Below are 21,348 nucleotides of genomic sequence, written 5' to 3'. Positions count from 1 at the left end.
AATATGGCCCTTTGTAGCAATGTGGATGGAACTAGAGAGTGTTATGCTAAGTGAAATAAGTCACACAGAGAAAGACAGATACCATATGTTTCCACTCTTATGTGGATCCTGAGAAACTTAACAGAAGACCATGGGGGAGGAGAAGGAAAAAAAAGTTAGAGAGGGAGGGAGCCAATCCATAGAGACTCTTAAAAACTGAGAATAAACTGAGGGTTGATAGGGGGTGGGAGGGAGGGGAAAGCGGGTGATGGGCATTGAGGAGGGCACCTGTTGGGATGAGCACTGGGTGTTGTATGGAAACCAATTTGACAATAAATTTCATATTTAAATTAAAAAAAATAAAAATAAAATAAAATCTGAAAAAATTAAAAAAATAAAGATAATAAAAGCAGTAAAAAAAAAAAAAAAAAAAGAATCAAAATGTGGTCAAATATGTGAATGAAAGCCTGCTAGAATATAAGCTCCATGAGGGGAAACACTGAGTTGATTTTTATGCACTATTTATCCTCAGTGTCTAGAGCAGAGGGTCAATGAATATTCATTGAATTAATAATGGGCAGCAGAAATAAAATGTTAAAAGTTAAAAATTGATACGGCATAATTTCCAGTGAATAAAAAAATATAGCTATGATCAATCAGAACGGATGCTGGCTGGTGTGTGGCACCATTGTGTGCTGAGTATGACCCGTGGATGCAGATCTAGGAGAGGGAGAGATTGTTGGGTGGCTGGGAGAGGTGCCACTGGAGCGGATCAGTGCTTCAAAGATTTGTAGATTTCGGGGCACCTGGGTGGCGCAGTCGGTTAAGCGTCCGACTTCAGCCAGGTCACGATCTCGCGGTCCGTGAGTTCGAGCCCCGCGTCAGGCTCTGGGCTGATGGCTCAGAGCCTGGAGCCTGTTTCCGATTCTGTGTCTCCCTCTCTCTCTGCCCCTCCCCCGTTCATGCTCTGTCTCTCTCTGTCCCAAAAATAAATAAACGTTGAAAAAAAAAATTTAAAGATTTGTAGATTTCAAGGAGGTGGGGAGGGGAGAGAATATTTAAGTGGGGGAAATTATTTGAGTTTAATAGTGCCAAGGGGTGAGTTCTAGAGAATAAGAAGCAGAACCATCTGGCTTATTGGAAGAATAGGGCAAGGAATATTTAAGCTTACTTATTTATTTATTTAGAGAGACTGAGAGAGAGCAAGCTCACATGAGCAGGGGAGGGGCAGAGAAAGAGAGAGAGAGAATCCCAAGCAGGCTCTGTGCCGCCAGCACAGGGCCCGATGTGGGGCTCAAACTCAAGAACAATCGGACATGAACTGAGCTGAGGTCAAGAATGGAACACTTAACTGACTGAGCCACCAGGCGCCCAGGACAAGGAGTTTTTAAAAGTAGTTTGAAGTCCAGGGGCATCTGGATGGCTCAGTCAGTTAAGTAAGTGACTGGCTCTTGATTCCAGCTCAGGTCATGACATCACAGTTCTGGAATTTGAGCCCCATATTGGGCTCTGGGCTGCTAACACAGCCTGCTTGGGATTCTCTGTCTCCCTCTCTCTGCCCCTCCCACACACTCTCTTTCTCTCTCTCTCAAAAATAAATTAATTGATTTAAAAAAAAAGTAGTTTCAAGTCTGGATATCAAAGAGTCTAATGGTTCATTTTTTAAAACTCATGTCTAAATATACAGGGCTCTTTTTTGCTTCAAAAAATAATAACAATAAAACAAAAATATCTGAGTATATTTTTGTGTCACCTTCCCTTTCATTATTATTCGGTTAACTAGTTCCACATAATTTTTAGTTTAGTTAAAACTAAATGAACCATTAACTTTTAATACATAGCATTAAAATGTAATAATGACAACAAAATGTAGAAATAACTTCATGCATTATAGCAATGTTTAAATATTCTCATAAAATCAAATGAAACCTATCACTGATTGATATTAAAAAAATGGAAAGAAAAACAAGGTATATCTTGACCGTATTTTTCTTGGAGCCTGTGTGTTTGGTTAAATCTTTTCTATAGGAGGAAATAAAAACAACTAGTAAATTTTTTATATGGCATGAGTAATCAGAAGAGCGAGAGGGTCACCTTACATGTGCATAAATAAATCATATTAAAATTCCTTCATGTGTCCTACAGCCTTCCTCCACCCTGTCCTGATCTGGGAAGCATTGATGAAAACAGGGAGTCAGAGCCATTATTTAGTTACACAAAAGAAAAGGCTAATAAGTACTAAATCCACTACTTGCCTCTCTTCTCTCCTTATGTTTTCTCAGCATTATTTACTGGGACCCAGACTGTCTTCCATCAGAATCTGGAAAAGTGAGGGAGATTTAATTGCTGATTAAAAAACATGTATCTAAAGGAAATATTATTATTATTATGGAGAAACAGACAAAAACACACATTTTAAAATTTGATCGGAGCCTCGAATCTCATCTTATACACTGTGTCTACTGACAAAGAATGCATGTAACAATAAATGAGGTATCAGAATGCGATTCTGGCTTAAGCCACAGACAGGAAGAGATTCTAAGACCAGACCACACTATTGTGTTTACTCCACCCAATTGCGAAAAGCCTTCCTTCTAGGAAAATAAAAAGATAAAGGGATGCCTGCCAATGATGAAAATGCATATATGATATGAAGTCTTACAGCAACCTAAATTCCCTTCTCTTACATTGGCAAAATTTGACCCACTAACATAACAGAAAGCATTGACCTTGAGAATTGGTTTTACACCTTTAAAATGTTAATTCATCACCTCCTAACTAATTCAACTTCTCCCTCTGAAGGAACATTGCAATTTATTGAAGGAGCACACCGAAACATTTAGAAGCCTCCCCTTCATTAACTTTAAAAGATGCTAATCTCAATGATCTCCATAGGCCAATTTGTTAAAAGAAAAATTAGTTTAACACTGGGTGAGTGGAACCTCAGAGTCTAAATTAATCAGTTCAGCACCAATGTCATTGTGGTGGGCTAATTGCAATCGTCTTCCCTTTTAAATCCTTCTCTTATCTCCTGTATCTTCCCAAAGCTCTTCAGCATTCTGTGATTTTCCACTTTTGGTTCATCCTTTCCTGCGTCCTTATATGCACTACCTGAAAACTTACGCGGCTCTTCATGTCGTTGTTACTTTTTAAATTTAATCATATTTGTATTTAACTAAACAAACCCCAAATCTTAATTGTGTTAAAATGTAATCCACATAAAAATGAGTAATGTATTTTATATTCTTGATTTGGACTGAGTGTTCAAAATCCAGTTATAATTTTACATTTACAACACATCTTGATTTGAAAGTTAAATTTTATCAGATGTATTTCATCTGTATTTCAATTTTATTTTTTAATTTTTTAAGTTTATTTATTTTGGGAGAGACAGAGACAGCGTAAGTGGAGGAGGGGCAGAGAGAGAGAGAAAATCCAAAGCAAGGCCCATGTTGCCAGCACAGAGCCCGATGTGGGGCTTGAACCCACAAAGCTGTGAGATCATCACTTGAGCTGAAACGAAGAGATGGACGCTTAACCGACTGAGCCACCCAGGTGCCCCTGTATTTCAATTTTATAACATTCACAGTTGAAAAAGAATAGTCACCTACCTAGGTTGTTCCAAAGATAGCTTAAAATTTTTCAATAACTGAATCAAATGTCAGTTTTTAAGGTTCAATTTACACTAATGAAAAGTAAATCAAATAAAAATTCCATTCTTTTTATTGCAGACCAGTATCCCAGTGTACCAATGGGCTACAGTTTGTTTATTGATTCGTCCAATAAGGATATTCAGGCTGTTTCCAGATTTTGGCAATTGTAATAGAGCTACTATAAATACTTGAATATAGGTTTGTGTGTGGGCATAACGTTTGATTCTTCTAGGGTAAATATCCAAGAGAGAATGCTGGTATATGGGTAAGTCTATATTTAACCTCATAGAAAATAGTTTTCCAGGATGGTTGTATTATTTTGCATTCCCACCAACAATATAGGCGTGTTCCAGTTGCTTTGGAACTGGAACATTCTCACCAGCCTTTGGTTTGGTGAGTAACTTTAATTTGGGCAATTCTAATGTGTGTGGTGTGGTGCATTTCCCTTATGGCTAGTGATGATGAACATCACTATGGGTTGAACTGCCTCCCACATATCCTCCTTGGTGAAGTGTCTGTTGGAGAGTCTACTCAGGTTTCACAATTGATAATTTGCATCCCTGTAGGAAATAACTTTGTTAACTAGAGTACAGTGCTTTTGTGGAGGTCCCTTTGCCTTTGATCTTTCAGACTATTGATTTCCAAACTTACTCAGGTTATCTGACTTGTTTCATACATTTCAATCCCCAGTGAGTTTGTTTCATACATTGTAGAACTGTTAGACTGAGGCATATTAAACATCTTAAGAGTTTATTTGAGCAAAATCCATTTGAATTGGGTACTGCCAAACTGGAAATGGTTGGAAGTGGTTGAAAGTGCTCCTCCAACAGGAGCCAGGGAAACACTTGTATAGAGATGAGGTGGAAGCAGGGGTGCCTGGGTGTCTCAGTTGGTTAAGGGTCCGCCTCTCGGTTTCAGCTCAGGTCATGATCTCAGGGTTCATGGATTTGAACCCTGCATCCAGGTCTGTGCTGGCAGTGCAGAGCCTGCTTGGGGATTCTCTCTCTCTCCTTCGCTCTCTGCCCCTCCCGTGCTCCCTCACGCATGCTCGCTCTCTCTCTCTCTCTCTTCCTCAAAATAAATAAATAAACTTTAAAAAATAAAAAGAGAGATGAGGTGGAAGCAAAGCAAGGAAATTATTTGATTGCCTGTAGCTTAAGCAGTTGCCTTATTTGGGAAAGCCCAGTGGCTGTTTGTGATTGGTTGTCCTTAGGTTTTGATTCCTGAACCTTGAGGCATTTCAAGCTTAGATTTGGGCTTGCTTACATGGGCTCCTAAGATGTTAAAGCCACCTCGGTTTAGTGGCCTCCTTGTTTAATTAATTTAACATTTCAGTTAGACTATTTTGTCATCATCTACATTTCATTGTGAGATCTCTGAACTGCCTAAATCATTTTCTAAACTGCATATAGTAAGGTGTGTTCTTTGGGCTGTAAAGTTCTAATAGGTTTTGACAAACATACAGCATGATATGTCCACCATTATATATCATAAAGAATAGTTTCACTGCCTTAAATAAATCTGTGCTTCACCTCTTCAACCCTCCACAGCCCCCATCCAAACCCAACCACTGATATGTTTACTGTCTCTATAGTTTTGACTTTTCCAGAATATCATATAATTGAGATCATAAAGCATATAACCTTTTTGTACTGGCTTTTTAAACTGCGCAATATGTATTTAAGATTCATCCAAGTCTTGGGGCGCCTGGGTGGCACAGTCGGTTGAACGTCCGACTTCAGCCAGGTCACGATCTCGCGGTCCGTGAGTTCGAGCCCCGCGTCAGGCTCTGGGCTGATGGCTCAGAGCCTGGAGCCTGTTTCCGATTCTGTGTCTCCCTCTCTCTCTGCCCCTCCCCCGTTCATGCTCTGTCTCTCTCTGTCCCAAAAATAAATACACGTTGAAAAAAAAAAATTTTTTTTAAAAAAAGATTCATCCAAGTCTTTTTGTGCTTCATAGCACATCGCTTTTAATCATTAAATAGTATTCCGTTGAATTGATTGAAGAACAGTTTAATTACTTCTAGTTTTTGGCAAATGTGAGTAAAGATTCTATAAACATTTGGATGAAGATTTTTGTGTGGACATAAGTTTTCAAATCAGTTGGGTAAATACCTAGGAGTACAATTGCTGGATCATACGGAAAGACTGTGTTTAGCTTGGAAAGAAGCTGCCAAATGGTCTTCAAAGTGGCTGTATCATTTTGCATTCTCAGCAGGAATTAATAAGAGCTCCTATTGCTCTGCATCCTCATCAGCAATTGGTATTGTCAGGCTTTTTTTGGATATTAGGCTGGAGCCTTACTCTGCTATGACTGCTGTCTTTATAAGAAGAGGAAGAGGGGCGCCTGGGTGGCGCAGTCGGTTAAGTGTCCGACTTCAGCCAGGTCACGATCTCGCGGTCCGTGAGTTCGAGCCCCGCGTCAGGCTCTGGGCTGATGGCTCAGAGCCTGGAGCCTGTTTCCGGTTCTGTGTCTCCCTCCCTCTCTGCCCCTCCCCCGTTCATGCTCTGTCTCTCTCTGTCCCAAAAATAAATAAACGTTGAAAAAAAAAATTAAAAAAAAAAAAAAAGAAGAGGAAGAGACACTAGGGATACATGCACACAAAGAGAAGACCACAGCCATCTGCTCCCCAAAAGGAGAGGCTTCAGGCGAGTCCACACCTACCAACACCTGTTCCTGGACTTTCAGCTTCCAGAACTATGAGAAAATAAGCAAATAAGTAAATAAATAAATTTCTGTCATTTAAGCCACCTGATCTGTGGTATTTTGCTTCGGCAGCCCTAGCAAACTAATCCACTAGGTTCTGTTGGTTTTTCTCCTATGTTTTCTTCTAGAAGTTTTATATTTGTAAATTTGATATTTAGGTCTATAATCCATTTTGAGCCAGTTTCCGTGACAGGTATAAGATCTTTGTCTAGGGTTTTTTTTTTTTTAATTTTTTTTATGGATGTGGAATTGTACCAGCGCCAATTATTGAAAAGACTATTCTTTTTCCATTGAATTACTTTTGCATCTTTGTCAGAGATCAGTTGACTATTTCTGTGTGGGGTTATTATTATTTTAATATTCAAATAAATAGACATGAATTAAAATTTAAAATTAAATATCTCAAAATACGGTAATGATCTACTTAGTTCAATATTGACTACAAAGCTATAAACTGATCTGTATAACTTATTGAATCACTCAACCTACCTTGAATTCTTTTTTTTTTTTTTTCAAAGAGAAGGTCAGACTGATCTATTCCTTAGAAGAGAACATTTTAACTTAGTACCAGTTATTTAGATTGGCATTTGGGGAATCCAGCTTCAGGCCAAAGTTTTATATGTGATCTTCCAGGTCCCACCATAGGTGGCTGCAAAGCCCTTACCTGAGACACTTTATGGGAGAAAACTGCCCTCCCCACACTAGACTCTGGTGCACAGCCAGCGCATTCCGTCTCAAGGGGGTTGCAATCAAGGACTCGGTCGACGCCCTGCCCCCAATCCTGCCTCCTGATAGCTACCCACTTACTATATCTGCATATGTTCACCAATACAAAACTTTAGCATGTTATAGTTGTTTTGATCATGTTTTAATCATTTTTTCCTGTTTCTTTGATTCTCCAGATTCCATCTGGTTAGGTAAACATTCTTGTGGTTTTAAATGTTCATTTTCTTCACACGGGGTGAGGAAATTTGCAACAATTCTCAAAAAATTAGTGGCACACTTATTTTCAGAGAAGTATTTCATGCGAGTGTTATGAAATGTACTAGATACATTTAAAGTGAAGACAGATTCCTTTATCATTTCACTTTTGTTTATTTCCAGCATGTTTAAAGTTGCTACTTAATGTAATCTTCTTACATCTGTAAGAGCATTGTTTTCTTTATCATGTCACATGTCTTGATATGATATGAGGTAGTGCATCTATTCACAATCCTCAAAAGCTACAGAATTTTAAGCTAAATTTACTTGGAGAATATTTTTTCCTAATTCTTCAGTAGATTCACAGAACAGCTGCTGGGCCCTCCTGAAAACAGTTTAGTAACATGAAGATCTGGAAAAAGTGCTGCTCAGGGCCCACTCTATATACCAGGTCTGGGGTTTGTCACTTACAATTGAAACATAAGCTTCCGCAGATTATTTTATAAGCAGTGATTCCATGTCTATTGTGTAAAATCTATAATACTTAAAAGAGCTGTTCTATAAATTTATCCAGCTGACACCTGCACACATGAATACACAATATTCAATATTTCAAAATGGAAACATATTGCAAATTCACTACAGAAACAATCATCTCTCTTATATTAAATTTCACCATAGAAATCATAGTAGATAAAAGGGCAACAGACTCTGTGCTACCTGTAATGCATACATTTGAGTTTGCAGAATGAGGCTCTAAGTTTTCATGGGTTAGAATTTAAAATACTCGAATATAAAATAGCTCTAGGTAATACTTTTCTAAAATACTGATAATGACACACATATACATACACACATGGCCACACGTGTGTGTGTGTGTATGTGTGCATGTATTTTTTAACTAAATGCTATTCCATAATAAAAGAATAAGTTCTCATCTGGGGTAAATTGATTCTTGCCACAGGACAATATTAAATGTGATTCAGTATTGCGGACCTCTTTGGTGATTAGTGGAGATGCTGTTAGTTGGTAAGATGATTTCATTAAATCATGTGAGTTGTTGACCACATGGAGTTATAAACTAGTAGGGGAGACATATAAACAAAGTTATTAAAACGGAAATTAATAAGTATTTTAGTAGAGGCAGATGCGCTGTTTCAGTTAGGAATAAAAGGGATGAAGAAGTCAGAATGTACATTCTGGAAAAGTCAGAGGTCTCACAGAAGAGATACTATACTGGATATTGATGGAAAGTACCAGTTCTGCAACCAAACAGAGAGAGAAAAGGAACATTTGAGGAAGAGAATGTACTCTCTGTCATGAAAGCCATGAAAGCGTGAGAGAGTAAATTCTGTTTGAAAGAATATAAATACTTTCGGTTGGTTGTAACATAGAATGCTTGTGACAAAGCCTCTCCTGCTGGAGATGAAATAAAATTCCTAATGAAAATAAGGGGTGATTGGAATATGATGCCATCATCCAGCACTTAAGCCAAACTTTTAAGATTTGAGGGAGTTCTGCTTGCCTGTTTTTTTTCATATGTAAACTGAAATATTTAATTCAGCATTAGGCAAGTGTTCACTGAGAAAAGCACAAGAGAGTACAAGTATATTATAAAGTATATTATATTTGAAGAAAGAATTTTTTAAAGATCTATGTCTATATGATTGACCACCACCTGATTAATGTATTTTCAGAATGAAAATGATTTCTAAGATATTTGACTATATCACTGACCAGCCCCAAAGGAAAGACACGTAGATACGCACATTTGTTGGTCCATCATCAAAATAATGAAAAAATCTTGGCAAAGTTACCTTTAGGGAAGTACAGCCAGCCACCAGTGTGGATCTTCTAATCTGCCTTTTAGTGGGGAACTGGGTGGCTCAGTCAGTTCAGCGTCTGACTTCAGCTCAGGTCATGATCTCATGGTCCGTGAGTTCAAGCTCCATGTCGGGCTCTGTGCTGACAGCTCACAGCCCGGAGCCTGCTTTGGATTCTGGGTCTCCTTCTCTCCCTGCCCCTCCCCCACTGGAGCTCTGTCTCTCTCAAAAATAAACATTAAAAAAATTTTAATCTGCCTTTTAGCGTGTCACTGTTAAAAAAGAAAGTGCAACCAATGGTTAGTTAAGTACAGTTTTAATGTTGGGGCATGTGGGTGGCTCAATTGGTTAAGTGTCCAATTCTTGGTTTCAGCTCAGGTTATGATCTCATGGGGATCAATCCCTGCAGGGGGCTCCACACTGACAGTGCAGAGACTGGTTGGGATTCTCTGTCTCTCTCTGTCTCTGCCCCTCCCCTGCTTTCTCACTCTCTCAAAATAAATAAGTAAACATTAAAACAAGAGACGAAGAACAGTTTTAATGTGAAAGAAAGGGACCCAAATGAATAATGGAAGAATTCTTAGAAGAAAAGAGGGAAGTTAGAGAACAGTAGGAAACTTCAAAAATAAATTACTGGGGGCACCATTTCCTTTCCACTGATAAAATATGAGAAACAACTGTATCGCTAACTAATGAGTGAATGAAAGCAAAAAGATTCTGGAAGGAAGTGGGCATTTGGAAGAAGGGACCCCTCTGTTTTACAATGGCTTTTAGCCTAAGAACAGCCTGAAGTTGGCACCACATTGAGTGGCTAAGATCCTGAGAGAAAACATGTACTTTTTGTGTCCTGAATAAATGAGAACAAAGTTCAGAGCTACCTGAGACAAAGGAGAGTCTTGGAGGCAATCCTGAAAAGGTGAGAGAAAGGGAGGGGGATCCTCTAATTTTGTGTTTAAGCTTTGCAGAAAATTCCTGGCTGAACCTTATCCATGTAAATGGGTAACAGACTCCAAACAGCATTGAGTTCAGTAGGAGACCAGCCAAGTTAATCAAAACAAAATTCAACCATTTTGAAGGAATAAAGCAGAAACCAGAGTTCCTAAGTTATAGAATTCATGATGTGAGGCTACAATACAGAATTACTCAGCAAAGAAGAACAGGAAAATATTACCCATTCTCTAAAGACTGAACCCCAAATGTCCCAGCTGTTGGAAATAGCAGACAGGATTTTAAAATGGATTTTACAGCTATGCTGAATAAGGTAAAGGAAAATGTACTCATCACAAGTGAAAAAATAGAAATTATCAGCAGAGATATAAATTTAAATGAAAATTCTGGATTTTGGAATTTAATATTTGAAGCTAAAATTCAGTGACTGGATTTAGCAAAATGGACGTGGCAGAAGAAAAGGCAAGTAACCTTGCAGATAAATCAATAGAATTTGTCTAATCTGAAAAAGTAGGAGAAACAGAGAGGAGAACATAGGATGAGCACCTCAGGAAACTGTGAGACAATAGGAAAATGTCTAATATACATGTGTAATTGAGTCCCAGAAGGAAACAGAGTATAGGAGATAAAAGCATAGAGGAAAAATAATGGCTGTGACTTCCACTTCTGGCCAATATGGAATAATACAGACCAGATTTACTCTCCTATGAAAAGCAATAACAAAAAAAATTAAACAAGGGGCGCCTGGGTGGCGCAGTCGGTTAAGCGTCCGACTTCAGCCAGGTCACGATCTCGCGGTCCGTGAGTTCGAGCCCCGCGTCGGGCTCTGGGCTGATGGCTCAGAGCCTGGAGCCTGTTTCCGATTCTGTGTCTCCCTCTCTCTCTGCTCCTCCCCCGTTCATGCTCTGTCTCTCTCTGTCCCAAAAATAAATAAAAACGTTGAAAAAAAAAAAAATTAAAAAAAAAAAAATTAAACAAGACACATGCAACACTTTTCAAGACACTGGACATCAGACAATAAAGGACAATGATGCCTAGTGATAGGAAATGAGGTTAGTACTATGTTTGCTCCAGCTTACTGCCTTAAGAGACTTTCTGGGCTACACTGAGGGAAACGGAACCCAGTTAGGCCCAATCTCTCTGAGTTGATGAGATAGAGCTCAGAGTGTGAGAACAAAAGACTTTGAGTTTGTAGGACAGAATATTAAAGAGGAAAGCGTTACAGAGAGAGATTCCTGGAGATTGCACAGGGTCCTCTTTAGGGTGAGCAGAGAACTGATAGGTGCATGTATGTGGTGAGGAAACTATGTGAGGCCAAAGAAATGATCAGAAAGGGTTTAGAGGGAACAGTGTCCGATACACAGAACCATGAATAGTGTCTGACCTTACCTCTGAGTTATACTCTGAAAAGGAAAAAGATGTTGCTGTGAGAAATTAAGGAAGACCAAAACACATGGAGAGATATGCTGTATTCATGGCCAGAAGACTCCATATTATTAAGATGTCAATTCTTCCTGAATTTGCTTGCAGATTCAGTGCAATCCCAATCAAAACCCTAGCAGATTATTTTGCATAAATTGACAGATTGACTCCAAAGTCCATAAGGAATGTGAGTACCTAAAATAGCAAAAATAAATTTGAAAAAGAGGAAAATTGGAGGATTAATGCTTCTTGATTTAATGCTTATTATAAAGCTACAGTAATCAAGACAGTATGGTACTGGCAAAGAGATCAAAGGAATAGATTGAAGAGTCCAGAAATATATCCATACATAATTGAATAACTTACTTCTAGAAAGATGCAAAAGCAATTCCGTGGAGAAAAGATCATCTTTTAACATGCTGATGGAACAGGTGGATATCCACACATAAAAATGACTTTTTATCCATATCCTTCTCCCATATTGAAAAATTAACTCAAAATAGATCATAGACCTAAATGGAAAATCAAACACTACAAAATTCAAGGAAAAAAACTTATGAGAAAATCTTTGTAATCTTGAGTTAGGTAAATATCTTTTAGATATAATCCCAAAAGCATGATTCATAACAACAACAACAACAACAACAACAACAACAAATCAACAAATGGTATGGTGGTTGCCAGGGGCTGAGGGGAGGAGGAAATGGAGTTGTTAATTAATGGGCATAGGGTTTTAGTTTTGCAAGATGAAAAAGTTCTGGACATTGAGTATACAACAATGTGAATGTACTTAACACTAAATCGTGCAGATAAAAATGATTAAAATGGCACATTTCATGCTATATGTATTTTACCTTACCAGATTTTTTAAAAAGTGGAAACCTGGAAAGAATCTAACAGTCCAACAATAGATAGCAGACATGAAATTAAGTATGGCATTGCCATATGATGAAAACCTTTATAGCCACTGAAGTTAAGACATTGTAGGAGAGTTTTTAATGACTTCAAAAACTCATGATTCAGTATTAAGGGAAAAAAGTGTCTTAGGAAACAATGTGTGAACTGGAATCCATTTTTTAAAACAAGTGTTTTATACCATTAGGTTCTTTTTTTAGCACTATAGCATTAGGTTCTTTTATTATTATTAAATAAGAAAAGACCTACCAAATCAAATGTTGATAAGGATATGGAGCAAATGGACTTCTCAATGACTTCTGGTCAGAATGTGAGATATAAAACCTGTTTGGAAAATACCAATAGTTTAGTAATTTTTTAAAAAGAGTGCCTGGGTGGCTCAGTCGGTTGAGCATCTGACTTCGGCTCAGGTCATGATCTCATTGTTGTGAGTTCGAACCCTACATTGGGCTGTCTGCTGTCAACACAGAGCCCACTTTGGATCCTCTGTTCCCCTTTCTCTCTGCCCTCTTCTGTTGTACTCTCTCAAAAATAAGTAAACATTAAAAAAAAAAGCTAAACACACCTCCATGTGACCTAGCCATCCTAGTCCTAGGTATTTACCCAAGGCAGATGAAAAGATTGTGCATGAATGTTCATGACAACTTTATTTGTAATGGCCCCCAAATTGAAAGAATGTGAATGCCTATTAATAGGTGGATGGATAAATATAAAGCATATCATTATAGTAGATTACTACTCAGCAATGCAAAGCACTGAACTCTTGATACACACCATAGCATATGAATCTCGACATAGTTATGCTACTGAAAGAGCTAGACAAAAGAGTATAAAAAAATTCTAGGAAATACAAAGCAATGTAGAGTGTCAGGAGGGAGATCAGTGGCTCCATGAATGGGATGAAGGTGGGATAAATTACACAGGCAGAAGGAAACTTTCTTGGGTAACAGACATGTTCATTGTTTTGATTGTGTGATGGTTTCTGGAGTATGCATGTATGTCAAAATGTATCCCCAAATGTACACTAGAGTATGCCCCGATTTACTGTATGTCAATTATACCTCAGTAGGCTGCTTTTGAAAAACGGGAAAATTCAAAATAAAACTGACCTTTGACTCATCATAATAAAATACTGAATATCAGATACAGAGAGAAAATCTTGAAAGCATCCAGAGAAAACAACACATTCTTTATATACGAACAAGATAGCAAAACACATATTTAGAGTTCTGAAAGAACAGAAAAAAAATCTGACAACTCAAAATTCTATATCCAGCAAAAATGAAGAAGGCTAAATAAAGGCAATTGTAAGTAAGGAAAAGAGAATTTATCACCAGCAGACATGCCCTTTGAGGGATGCTAATGGAAATTCTTCAGGCTAAAGGGAAATGACACCACACTGAAATTCAATCTTCAGGAAGAAATAAAGAGCACTGGAAATAAAGAGAGACTTTTCACAATGCCAAAAGAGTCAGTTCTTCAGAAAGACATAATATTCATAAATGTTTTTTTTCTCTCATAACACCTTCAAAATTCATGAGATAATAATGACAGGATCAAGGGGAAAAATAAACAATTCTATAATCATTGTTGAACTTTTTTAACACTATTTTTTAGCAACTGATAGAACAAAGAAAATCAATAAAGACATAGATGGAGCTGAACAAACTATCAACCATCTTGACCTAAATGATATTTAGGTATCATTTACATTTAGAACACTGGGCTCAACAACTAGTTTCATAATATATATTCAAGGGCACCTGATACGTTCACTGAGGTAGATCATATGCTGTCCCTTCCAACAAATCTTAAGTACATTTAAAAGGATTGAAAGCACACAGGATATGTTTTCTGAGTAAAACAGAATTAAATTGGAAATCAATAACATGACTTCTCGGAAAACCACTGAAGTTATAGAAAACCCCTCTTATTTCTTTAGTGAAGAAATCACCAAAGAAAATGTAAAAAATTCTGAATTGGATAAAAATGAAGCCCCTCTTATTTCCTTAGTGAAGAAGTCACCAAAGAAAATGTAAAAAAATTCTGAATTAGATAAAAATGAAGCATAAAGCCAGAAAGCTTAAAAAAACGTTTTTTACATTTATTTATTTTTGAGAGACAGAGAGAGACAGAACGTGAGCAGGGAAGGGGCAGAGAGAGGGAGACACAGAATCAGAAGCAGGTTCCAGGCTCCGAGCTGTCAGCACAGAGCCTGTCGCTGGGCTCAAACCCACGAACTGTGAGATCATGACCTGAGCCAAAGTCCGGTGCTTGACCGACGGAGCCACCCAGGTGCCCCTAAGCCAGAAAGCTTTTAAGGGGAAACATAGGGTAATATCTTTGTGATTTTTGAAAAGCAAAGTTCTGAAATGTAGAGCAATCACCATAATAGAAAAAAATTGATAAGTTTGACTTATCAGAATTAAAAACTACTTAACAAAAGGCATTAATAAACTGAAGAGGCCTGCCACAGATCTGAAGAAAATATATATTGTGAAACATGTATCTGATAAGGGACTGGGATACAAATATATAAAGAGCTCCTACAATTCAATAATAAAAAAAAATAGCTTGAATTGAATAGACACATTAACAAGCATATGAAACAGGCATGTGAAACTGTGGTCAACATTATTGGTCATGTGGGTAATGCAAATTAAGACTACATAGACATACCACTACACACACATCAGAATGAAATGATTAATATTAGAAAGTTATCAGAACCAAATTTTGGTAAGGATGTGTAGCAACTGGAAATCTAATACATTTTTGTTGGGAATGTCAAATATGACAGCTATATTGTGGCAAAAGATCTAGTATTTTCTTGTAAAACTAAATATACATGAACCTATGATCCAGCAATTCCATCTCTAGGTATTCATTTACTTAGGAGAAATAAAAACATAAATGCACATAAAAAGACTTGTATAAAAATATTCAAATTAGCTTTATTCATAATGGTCCAAAGTGGAAAATATCCCAGAGATCCTAAAATAGGAGAATGCGTTTATTCATACGGTGGAATACTACTCAGCAATGAAATGAATCAACTATTGTCAGGCAACAGTATGACTAAATCTCAAAAACATTATGTTTAGCAAAAGAAGCCAGACACAAATTGTACATACTATATTATTTTATTTTTATGAAGTTTTAAAACAGCCAAAATCAATCAATGATGGAAGAAAATTTGAACAGTGTTTTTCTTGGAGTGGAATTTGTACTGGTAATTGGAAGGGACTCGAATGATCTTTCTGGAGGGATTGTGATGTTCTATACCGATGGGCTTTGGGTTATACAAGGATTTGCTCTTTTAGAACTCGGAAAAATCTGTGCATTACATTGTATGTAACTTTTACGTGAAAAGAAAAATAATATTGAACTCTAGTTAATGACAGAAATGCTGAAGTACTTAGGGGGACATACACTTATCTACAGGTTATCTTAAAATGCATAAAAGCATGCAATGTATCAATGTAGGAATAAATATGCAAAAAAGCAGGTATAGTAAAATGTTGACACTAGAATCTGGATGATGGGTATATTGGCATTCACTCTAAAATTCTTTCAATTTTTGTATGTGTTTCAACATTTTGCTAATAAATTTCTTGAAAAAAGTCCTATACCCAAAATTTTGAGAGAGAAGAGAAAACATAGCATTGGGGTATGCCTGTGGGGTGCTGGAGCTGGAAGGGTCTGTTCTGGCGGTCAAGACGATGTTACAGATAGATCTTAGAAGAACTGCCAACATGTCTGAAGTTCAAGAAACCACTAACCGCTTCTTGGATGTGAACCTTCATGAAAGAAACTGGCCTCAGAAGTGAGTCTAAGCATCTCCAAGTCACTAGTGGAGCCACTGAACCTACTGGTTTTGAACAAATGGCTGCAGATGAAATGAGAGAGAAATTGAGCTCATCATACAAACTCTGCAGAAATGAAGTGAGGTATATTCTGACATTTCAGTGAAAGTCTGGCTCAGGCTTATTGTCTGAGATCAGTTGATCACTTATTTGTGGTTGTTCATGAGTTTGAAGATTACCAGTTCAAAGAAACAAAAGAAGAAGTGTTAAAGGATTTTGAAGAATTGGCTGGAAGCTCCCATGCTCAGACCCTTTAAAAATATGGAAAATTAACACCAGTTTCAAGGAAAAAAATACATAAAAAGATAAATCAGAATTCAAGTAAAGGTAAGATTGATGATGGATGAGGAGACAAAACAGATGACAAAGATGTTAAAAGAATTCGAGAACACTAGCTTAGATTCACATACCTTAGACTATTATGAAAATTCAGCTATCAAAAAGATATCAACATTAGTAGGTAATGGCTTGGCATCTTGCAAAGATAAGACTGATGAAAGCTCAGAAGGAGAAACTGATCCTCAAGTGTTAAAGTTTAGAGTCATATGCAATAGGGCAGGAGAGAAACACTGCTGTACCTCAAATCAGGCTGCAAGAAATTCTAGGTGTGCTGTTCAGGATTAATTGAAGTAGAAAGCTGACATGACCAACTTTGAGGTGGAGATTCTTGAATATCCATGATAACCAAATCTTTGTAGGCATTGCATTGACAGAAGAGAGTGTCCACCAAAGAAACAGCTCACATTTTGGAGCTACAATTCAGATCTACTCTCACCTATGGGATGCTCAGTCTCTGTGTCCTCAACCTACTCATTTAATAGTTGAAGGGATGTATGGAACAGAGGCAATACCAATAGAGGGGGCTACAGAATGGTTTAATGGTTATATTGCCGGTGATAACAATACATTGGCTGTGAATAGGGCCGCCAATAATATCTCTTCTTTATTGACCAAGAGCTGTTCAATGGGATATCTGGAATTCCTCCCTGAGAACTGGCTCTGTGGATATTATTGTGACAGATATGCCATTTGGAAAAAGGATAGCCTCCAAGAAGAGAAACTGATCTTTATCCAGCTTGCCTCCAGAGATAAGCTGTATCTGTAGACTTGAGACAGGCAGGGCTATACTACTTACTCGGGACAAGAAATGCTCTCTACCAGGGCATTATCTCTGAAGTGACATGTGTGGCAGAAGGCACATACTGTCTGGGTGAGCATAGAGGGTCTTCATGCAGTAGTTTATGTTCTGAAACATCTATCTCAAGCTGTTGATTATCCTTCAGGAGAAGATAGAGAAAGATATACAAATACAACTGTACTGTTAAATACAGTTTAACAGTATTTGTACTTCCCAACGCTGGAAATGTGAGCATCGAGAACTTACACTGAGAGAAAAATAGTATTAACAAAAGTGCAGTTTGTGCTATTTAAACCGGCCTAAGGCTCTTCACCCTGGTTAGCAGAAGATGTGAATGGAATGTGATGGAATTGAACAAAAGCATATGAAGGAGCAGAGCTTTTCTTTGGATCTGTTCTGAAGAGGGAGCTGGGTGTTTAGTACTTTCCTTAAAATGCTTCCAAAATGCCCATAGAAAAGCCTACTAAAATGCTCTGGGATTTGGGTTTAGAACAATTTATTTTCAGGTTTTACAGCAGTTGCTGTTTTCCATTGGCCAGGTAGAAAGCTACCCTGGCCTAAAGGAAAGGGAGAGAATATAATGAGAGCATCTGAGGCCATAGCTCATTGCTTGTGTAGCTTGACTATTTTGTTGCTCAAGTTTTCATTACCTCAACCTTAAAACACAAAGTCCATGACAAGGTGAAATCTCACAAGATCTATGGGAAAGTTTGCCATCTGCCTTGTAAATTAAAATAGGCATCTGTTATTCAGATTAATACAGAGACCTAAAATAGAGGACTGGATTCATCAAAGGAATTGCACACTTTACTGTCAGTATAGGACATTTCCATTTTTAAATAGTAGCAAATGTACTGATAGATGAAGTATGGGACCAATAAGCCAGTTTAAAAGAAAATTTATTTTCTTTCAGTAAAAGAAGAGAGAGAAAACAGCATTAAAAAATTAAAGACAAGATGCTATAAACAATTAGTTTTCAGATAGCAAAAATCTCTTAAATAGTAGATCCTATCTCCTAAATACAGACAATATTAACAGGAGGATGGGAAGGATGGGAAGCGATCTCCCCCAAAGACTCTCCCAAAATCTACCCCAAAGTTGGAAAACTAGAACAAAGATAAGAAAATTATAGAATTAGGCAACATTAACTCAGTGGTATTTCAGGCAGTGAGAATTGAAAACATGTGACAAAGGAAATTATCAAAGGAGGAGGAAGAGGAAACGTGGGGGGAGAAGGTGAGGGAGGAGGAGATGACAGAAGAAAATTTCCAATAACAGGTTGAAAAGAATGTGCTTTCCTCAACTGAAAGACTAAGTGCCTAGCACAGTTACTAAGAGAAAAATAAGTTACCACTACCAAGAAATTTCAGAATATTAGGAATAAAGATATGATTTGGAAAACGTCTAAGCATAGTTCAGGGGAGGGGCTGGGGTATGGGATGGGATGAGGAGGGGATCAGAAGAAGTTGTCACAAGCCTGGGGACCACAATGGAATTTGACTCTCAACTGCAATGCTGTTGTCAGGAAATGATGGAATTGTGCCTTCCAAATTCTGAGAGAATTATTTCCAACCTAGGATTTTATGGTCAAATAGTCAAGTGGTGAGATTAGAACAAAATATTTTAAAAGATGCAACATATTGACCTTCGTGCACCCTTTCTCAGGAACCTACTTGGTGTTCAAGTAAATTGAATTTGTAGACCAAGAAAGAAAAGATATGGAGTTTGGGAAACAGAAAAACCTAACTAGAGAGCCAGGTGAAGTAAATTCCTAACATGATGGTACAGGGAAATCCTAGAACCGCGGCAGGGAAGCAGGACCAGAAAGCACACTTGCCCAGTTAGAAAAAGAACATCCTGGGATTCTGGAAAGATTGTTCTAAGAAACAAAAGAGCCGCATTTACCTGTTGTTTATGAACATATTCTGGGGAGCTTTATTCACACTAATGGGAGGGAGTTTAGGCATGAATCAGTGGAAGCTACATAAGAAATGAATTAAGCAAAGAGGAGGCATTGATTGAAGTCAGGGAAATAAAGTTACACAAGGAAATGCTTCCTTCATTAATGAGTACCTGGTCCAGCTGTGATTATTATATGACAATATTAATGTCAAATTGAATATGAACCTAACATGGTACAGAACCACATTAGATAAAGAGAGAAAGGGTGTATTAGGAAACTAAATCCTCATCTTTCATAGTATGAAGTCAATAGATATTAGTATTGAAAGAGTCACACATTAGTATATGTGGCATAAATTAGGAATATAATGGTAAATGCCAGAAGAAAATGAATTTCATATCTTTCCTCTGGAAAGCACAGATCAGGGGTGAAAAAGGGAGCAGAAGACAATTTTTTTCCATTATAAACTCTAAAGTGACTTGACATTTTAGTAAATAAATAATAAAATAAAATTTAATATGCAGTGATATGAAGTTATATCATTCAGATGACTCTTTTTTAAAAAAAATGTATTCCTCTAGGTCAAAATATATACATACAGGACTACTGTATTTCAAGGCCTTTCCCCCCCACCTTTATTGTTGGCAGATACAATTATATTTAAAGTGTACATTGGGATGATTGATATATGCATACATTTGAAAGGATTTCTCCCATCCATTTAATTAACCAGAACATTATTTTATCTTAACAATTAAAAATAATTAAAATTCTTTTACCTTAGAAATCAACTGTCTGTTAACCTTACATCTCTTTCTGAATCATGAATGATATGTAGTAGGAAAACCATTGAATTAGTAATTGATGTGTCCATCATATAGATTAAACCTGTTTTGGTAAGAGATTTTTTTTCCTCTTCATGCTTGAAATAAAGTAATACTCCTCCACTCCCCTGTAAAACTATAAGTGAGGTTTAAAAGTTTAGTCAAGTAGGAGCACCTGGGAGGCTCAGTCTGTTAAGCATCTGACTTCCGCTCGGATCATGATCTCAAGGTTCCTGGGTTCAAGCTCCGCATCAGGCCCTGCACTGACAGCTCAGAGCCTAGAGCCTGCTTCAGATTCTGTGTCTCCCTGTCTCTCTGCCCCTTTCCCCTGCTTATGTGTATGCTCTCCCTCTCTCTCAAAAATAAATAAATAAACATTTAAAATAAATAAATAAAAGTTTAGTCAAGTAAAATGTGGGATTGCAAACAATATCGCAAACAAACTTTTCCAGTCTTTGAGTTATGGTGTGAAAAAAGGAAACAATGTCTTTTATTAACTATGTATTATTTTTTTTTCAACGTTTATTTATTTTTGGGACAGAGAGAGACAGAGCATGAATGGGGGAGGGGCAGAGAGAGAGGGAGACACAGAATTGGAAACAGGCTCCAGGCTCTGAGCCATCAGCCCAGAGCCCGACGCGGGGCTCGAACTCCCAGACCGCGAGATGGTGACCTGGCTGAAGTTGGACGCTTAACCGACTGCGCCACCCAGGCGCCCCATTAACTATGTATTATTACTAGCAGAATACACAGCTTTCTGGGCATGGTAAAGCCCATAGTGGTCATAAGGTAATCACCTCCCATCACTGCCCTCCAGAAGAGAAGTGAATTTGGGCCTGCCTTGTGGAGAATGGACACTGCAGAGAACGGAAGCTAACTGGTTGTCATGTTATATTCAAATCCATGTTATTGTGGGATGTTCTTCCAGGTTTGTTGTATGGGCTATATGGTGAGGCTTAATCAGTTTATGTCAATTTAAATGATGTGTATTTTGTATTTGCTTAGTACAAAATATTATGATGTGTGTATGGCATGAAAGAACGTATGACAACACCCGACATAATAGTAGAATAGATAGTGTCACATGGATTTTTTCTTGAGGTTTCATTCTAGTGTGGGGTCAGATCCCTGAGGCACAGTTTCTCAGAGCTGGAACACCCTCAGACATGCAAATTGTCTAGACTAAGGGACAGCTTTTTGCAGTATTTTGCTCAGATTGCCTCTTTGAACCTAATCAAGGTGAGGGGCCT

The 21,348-nt window shown here is 37.7% G+C and overlaps 1 pseudogene; it reads left to right on the top strand.

Moving 5' to 3' along the window:
* The first annotated feature begins 16,122 nt into the window (after positions 1-16,122).
* On the top strand, positions 16,123-17,569 carry LOC123586644 (annotated as a pseudogene).
* Positions 17,570-21,348: the final 3,779 nt, after the last annotated feature.

Source organism: Leopardus geoffroyi, chromosome C3 (genome assembly GCF_018350155.1).
Source record: "Leopardus geoffroyi isolate Oge1 chromosome C3, O.geoffroyi_Oge1_pat1.0, whole genome shotgun sequence".
Taxonomy (NCBI): domain Eukaryota; kingdom Metazoa; phylum Chordata; class Mammalia; order Carnivora; family Felidae; genus Leopardus; species Leopardus geoffroyi.
Note: the sequence above shows the minus strand (reverse complement) of the source record. Positions and strands in the feature narration are given on the sequence as shown.